Genomic DNA, 6,489 nt, shown 5'->3' on the forward strand with positions numbered 1-6,489 from the left:
GATCTTGGCTCACTGCAACCTCCGCTTCCTGGGTTCAAGCGATTCTCCTGCCTCAGTCTCCCGAGTAGCTGGGACCACAGGTGTGCACCATCACAACCGGCCAATTTTTGTATTTTCAGTAGAGACAGGGTTTCACCTTGTTGGCCAGGCCGGTCTCAAACTCCTGACCTCAGGTGATTCGCCTGCCTCGGCCTCCCAAAGTGCTGGGATTACAGGCATGAGCCACAGCGCCCAGCCTTGTTATTATTTTAAATAAGTATGAAACAGTGCCTACCCCCATTAGACAAAGAAACTAAGGAGGAAGCAGTAAGATTAATATTCTGAATTCATGATTGCAGGTGTGCACCACAACGCCTGGCTAATTTATTTGTATTTTTAGTAGAGACAGAGTTTCCCCATGTTGACCAGGCTGGTCTTGAACTCCTGACCTCAAGTGATCCGCCCACCTCAGCCTCCCAAAATGCTGGGATTACAGGCATTAGCCACCACACCTGGACAGATTTAACTTTTATTTTCACACTGTCAGTGAAACCTCATTAATTCAGATTCTATAAAATGTCATTAATTAATATTTTACCTGAGGTTGAGCTAAAGACCTCTAAAATATTCTGAAGGTAGAGTATAAAAACAATAAGGCTAACAAGATCCAACCAATTAAGTAGAAAACTTTAGATTTTAATACCCTGTATATACTTGACAAAACAATGATCTCACTTCTCCTTTCTTTTTTTTGAGATGGAGTTTCGTTCTTGTTGCCCAGGCTGGAGTGCAATGACGCAATCTCGGCTCCCCGCAACCTCTGCCTCCCAGGTTCAAGAGATTCTCCTTCCTCAGCCTCCTGAGTAGCTGGGATTACAGGCATGCACCACCACACCTGACTGATTTTGTATTTTTAGTAGAGACGGGGTTTCACCATGTTGGCCAGGCTGGTCTCAAACTCCTGACCTCAGGTGATCCGCCCGCCTCGGCCTCCCAAAGTGCCGGGATTACAGGCATGAGCCACTGCGCCCAGCCTCTCTCTTCTTTCAACAGGAGGTCCTGACTAGGACCAACTGTGATTAAAGAGAAAACCAAAATGATACCATTTTGAAAAGTCTATAATATTGACTTTTACAAATTGGTCTTGTGCCTTGAGCCACCTCCATTATATTTGTTACCAGTGCTGTTTGGCAAACACTCAGAGAATGCCAACTACTAGGCCCATGATAAAAATAAATCAGAGGGCCAGGTGCCGTGGCTCACGCCTGTAATCCCAGCACTTTGGGAGGCCGAGGCAGGTGGATCACCTGAGGTCAGGAGTTCAAGACTAGCCTGGCCAACATAGTGAAACCCCATCTCTACTAAAAATACAAAAAAAAAAAAATTAGCTGGTCTTGGTGGCGGGCGCCTGTAATCCCAGCTACTAGGGAGGCTGAGGCAGAAGAATCGCTTGAGCCCAGGAAGCGGAGGTTGCAGTGAGCTAAAATCGTGCCACTACACTCCAGCCTGGGCGACAGAGTGAGACCCCGTTTCATAAACAAACAAATAAATAAATCAGAGAAGGTCCTGGTTCCTGTGCTCAAGGAGTTTATAACCAAGTCAGAATGTAACCATTAAAAAACAAAAAGCTTATCACACTAAGAAGTACCTTGGCAGAGATGATAGTGTTAAGAAAAACACAAGAAACTTCCTTGGGCTTTGCCCAGGATCCACTCCTGTATTCAGAGACCTGATCATCTTTAAAAACCCCCACCATGCCAGGCACAGTGGAACATGCCAGCTACTCAGGAGGCTGAGGCAGAAGGATTGCTTGAGGCCAAGAGTTTCAGACCAGCCTGGGCAGCATACAAAGACCTTGTCTCAAAAATAAATAAATAAATATTAAAAAATAAAAACCTGGCCAAGCGTGGTAGCTCACACCTGTGATCCCAGCACTTTGGGAGTACAAGGTGGGTGGATCATCTGAGGTCAGGAGTTCGAGACCACCTTAGCCAACATGGTGAAACCCTGTCTCTACCAAAAAATACAAATTAGCTGGGCATGGTGGCACATGTCTGTAATCCCAGCTACTTGGGAGGCTGAGACATGGGAATCACTTGAATCCAGGAGGTGGTCGCTGCAGTGAGCCAAGATCGTGCTACTGCACTCCATCCTGGGTGACAGAGTGAGACTCTGTCTCAATAAATAAATTAAATAAATAAAAAATAAAAACCACATCTGGCCAGATGTGCTGGCTCACGCCTGTAATCCCAGCACTTTGGGAGGCCGAGGCAGGCAGATCAGTAGGTCAGGAGATCAAGACCATCCTGGCTAACATGGTGAAACTTCGTCTCTACTAAAAATACAAAAAAAACTTAGCCGGGAGTGGTGGCAGCCGCCTGTAGTCCCAGCTACTTGGGAGGCTGAGGCAGGAGAACAGCTACTTGGGAGGCGGAGCTTGCAGTGAGCCGAGATCGCGCCACTGCACTCCAGCCTGGGCAACTGAGCTAGACTCTGTCTCAAAAAAAAAAAACCACATCATTGTTACATCACAAGGCACTTCTGAGGAGCAACTGGGAGAGTGAGTATCAGAGTCAGGTGCTATAGAAACTATCATAGGAATTAACCTGGCAACTGGACCCAGGACAGAATGGTCAGTCAGTCCCCTAGGCCATTTCCATAGAAGCAGACACAATCTGGCTCAATGAACATAGAATTGCTGCTTTTAATCTTTGCATGTCTTTAGGCCAGCTGGAAGACAGGATGCTTTGTTCCCAATGACCAATGAAATGAAGAGATGGACTCATGTCATCTACAGCAGAGTAGAGAAGTAGGGTTTGAAGGCCGGGCGTGGTGGCTCAGCTGGTAATCCCAGCACTTTGGAAGGTGGAGGCAGACAGATCACTTGAGCCCACAAGTTTGAGACCAGTCTGGGTAACATGGCAAAACCCCATCTCTACAAAAAATACAAAAATTAGCCAAGAGCAGTGGTGCATGCCTGTGGTCCCAACTTCTCAAGAGGCAAAGATGGAGGACTGCTTGAGTCCGGGAGGCAGAGGTTACAGTGAGCTGAGATTACGCCACTGCACTCCAGCCTGGGCGACAGAGAGACCCTGTCTTTAAAAAAATAAAAATTAAAAAAAGAGAAGTAGGGTATGATAACCAGGCAGCAATTAGGGCCACCTCTGAGAATTTTAAACCAGCAGCCACTTGGTCATGACTTTAAAAACTGTATTTCTGGCAATGATTTCTTGGAATGACACCAAAAGCACAGGTAACAAAAGAAAAAGTAGACAAATGAGATTTCATAAAAATTTAAAATTTTTGTGCATAAAAAGACACTACCAATAGAGTAAATGGCAATTCACAGAATGGGAGAAAATATTTGCAAATCGTATATCTGAAGAGGAATTAATATTTAGAATACACAGAGAACTCCTAAAACTTAACAACAAAACAACCTAATTCAAAAGTGGGGCCAGGTATGGTGGCTCAGGCCTGTAATTACAGCACTTTGGGAGGCTGAGGCAGGCAGATCACTTGAGGTCAGAAGTTTGAGACCAGCTTGGGCAGCACGGCAAAACTTTGTCTCTACCAAAAATACAAAAAAATTAGCCAGGTGTGGTGGCACACACCTGTACTTCCAGCTACTTGGGAGGCTGAGGCACGAGAATTGCTTGAACCCAGGAGGCAAGAGGTTGCAGTGAGCCCAGATTCCACTACTGCACTCGAGCCTGGGCAAGAGAGAGACAGACTCTGTCTCAAAAAAAAATTTAAAAAGGGTGGAGGGGGCCAAGGACTTGAATAGAGACATTTCTTCAAAGAAGATATACAAATGTCCCAAAAGCACACAGAAGTGTGCTCAACATCACTAATCATTAGGGAAATGCAAATCAAAAGCACAATGAGATACCATTAGAATGACTACTATTTTTATAAAACTGGGAAATAACAAGTTTTGGCAAGGATGTAGAGAAATGGAACCCTTGTGCTCTGTTGGTGGGAATGTAAAGGTACAGCTGCTGTGGAAAACAGCACGGAGGTTCCTCAAAAAACTTAAAAACTGAACTACCATATGATCCAGCAATTCTACCTCTAGGTATGTACCCAAATAATTGAAAGCAAGGTCGCAAAAGCAGCAGTATTCACAATAGCTGAAACATGGAAGCAATCCAAGTGTGCATCAACAGATGAATGGATAAGCAAAATCCATACAATGGAATATCATTTTATCTTCAAAAGGAAGAAAAATTCTGACATATGCTGCAACATAAATGAACCTCAAGAACATCATGTTAAGTGAAATAAGTCAGTCAAAGGAAGACAAATACTAAGCTGGGTGCGGTGGTGCCCACACGTAACCCCAGCTACTTGGGAGGCTGAGGCAGAAGGATCACTTAAACCCAAGAGTCTGACACCAGCCACACGGTTAGACCTCATCTTCAAAAAAAAAAAAAGGACAAATACTGTATGATTCTACTTGTATGATTCTACTTATATGATGTACTTAAAATCATAGATAGTGGAATAGTGGTTGGTAGTGGCTAGGGTGAAAAAGAAATAGGGAGTTATTGTTTAACGGACACAGAGTTTTACTTTTGCAAGACGAAAACAGTTCTGGAGGTAGATGGTGGTGATGCTTCCAGAATATGAACATACTTAATACCACTGAGCTGTATACTTAAAAAATGGTTAAGATGGTAAATTTTATATGAATTTCACTACAATTAAAAAAACTAGGTCCAGGTACAGTGGCTCATGCCTGTAATCCCAGCACTTTGGGAGGCCAAGGCGGGCAGATCACTTGAGGTCAGGAGTTCGAGACCAGCCTGGGCAAGTGGCAAAACCCCATCTCTACTAAAAACACAAAAATAAGACAGGTGTGGTGGTAAGCGCCTGTAATTCCAGCTATTTGGGAGGCTGAGGCACAAGAATTGCTTGAACCCAGGATGCGGAGGTTGAAGTGAGCTGAGATGATACCACTGCACTCAGCCTGGGTGACAACGGAGTGAGACTCTGTCTCAAAAAAAAAAAAAAAGAAAAAGAAAAAAAAGGAAAAAAAAAAACAACCCCTAATTTCCATAAAAGGTCATATATTGTGTGATTTTCTTATTAGAATCTTATTGGAAATATCTAGAATAGGCAAATTCATAGAGATAGAAAGTAGATCAGAGGTTACCAGGAGCTAGGGGGAGGAGAGAATAAGGAGTTATTGCTTCATGGGTAGAGTTTCTGTTTGGTAAGCTGAAAAAGTTTTGGAAATAGTGGTGATGGTTATACGACATTGTGAATTTACTTAATGCCACTGAATTGTACATTTAAAAATAGTTAAAAACAGCCAGGCACAATGGCTCACTGCTGTAATCCCAGCACTTTAGGAAGCTGAGGCAAGAGGATTGCGTGAGCCCCAAAGGTTGAAGCTACAGTGAGCTGCCACTACACTTCCGCCTAGGCCACAGAGTGAAACCCTATCTCAAAAAAATTTAAATAAATAAAATTAGTTAAAACGGTAAATATTATGCTATGTACATCTTACCACAATAAAAAAAATTATAAGAAAATCTATGCTCCTTATTTAAAAAAATCAAAACTACATTTCTATCCCACTAAGAACATACCAAGTGCTTATTATACACATTATGTCTACATAGTAAGACTTATTGAATAAATGAACAGTTAAGGAAATGGAAATCTATGCAGGCCATCAGAAGTAATGCTTATAGGCTGGGCGCAGTGGCTCACGCCTGTAATCCCAACACTTTGGGAGACTGAGGTGGGTGGATCGCCTGGGATCAGGAGTTCGAGACTAGCCTGGCCAGCATCGTGAAATCCCGTTTCTACCAAAAACACAAAAATTAGCTGGGTGTGGTGGCAGGTGCCTATAATACCAGCTACTCGGGAGGCTGAGGCAGGAGAATCATTTGAACCCGGGAGGCAGAGGTTGCAGTGAGCCGAGATCGCACCATTGCACTCCAGCCTGGGCAACAGAGCCAGACTCTGTCCCCCCCGCCAAAAAAAAAAAAAGAAGTAATGCTTATAGAGATGGCTGGCAAAAACATGGAGACATTAACATTAAAATGTGTTTTTTCTTCAGTTTTAGATTTTAATAAGAAAAAGCAAGATATGGAACTGTGTACAGTGAGTGATTCCAACTATTACAAATGTGCCCCGTGGGCCAGGTACGGTGGCTCACGCCTGTAATCCCAGCACTTTGGGAGGCCAAGGCGGGCGGATCACGAGGTCAGGAGATGGAGATCATTCTGGCCAACACAGTGAAACCCCGTCTCTACTAAAAATACAAAACATTAGCCAGGCGTGGTGGCGGGCGCCTGTAGTCCCAGCTACCCGGGAGGCTGAGGCAGGAGGATGGCGTGAACCCAGGAGGCGGAGCTTGCAGTGAGCTGAGATCCGGCCACTGCACTCCAGCCTGGGCGACAGAGTGAGACTCCGTCTCAAAAAAAAAAAACAAAAACAAATGTGCCCCGTGGCAGGAAACAAGAAGGAAATATAGCAACTGTAACAAAGGTTCTC

The 6,489-nt window shown here is 44.2% G+C and overlaps 1 protein-coding gene across 3 annotated transcripts in view; it reads right to left on the reverse strand.

Moving 5' to 3' along the window:
• The window catches only part of RNF185 (ring finger protein 185), a 56,984-nt gene that overhangs the window by 38,264 nt on the left and 12,231 nt on the right, over nucleotides 1-6,489 (reverse strand). Inside the window, exon 3 of one of the 3 annotated variants that reach the window (XM_011979027.1) lies at nucleotides 5,838-5,935. The exons of the other annotated variants lie outside the window; for them this stretch is intronic. The gene's annotated coding sequence lies outside the window, so the exon portion shown is untranslated. The remainder of the gene's footprint in view (nucleotides 1-5,837; nucleotides 5,936-6,489) is intronic. 3 annotated transcript variants of the gene reach the window in all.

Source organism: Mandrillus leucophaeus, unplaced genomic scaffold, assembly GCF_000951045.1.
Source record: "Mandrillus leucophaeus isolate KB7577 unplaced genomic scaffold, Mleu.le_1.0 Scaffold2, whole genome shotgun sequence".
NCBI lineage: Eukaryota > Metazoa > Chordata > Mammalia > Primates > Cercopithecidae > Mandrillus > Mandrillus leucophaeus.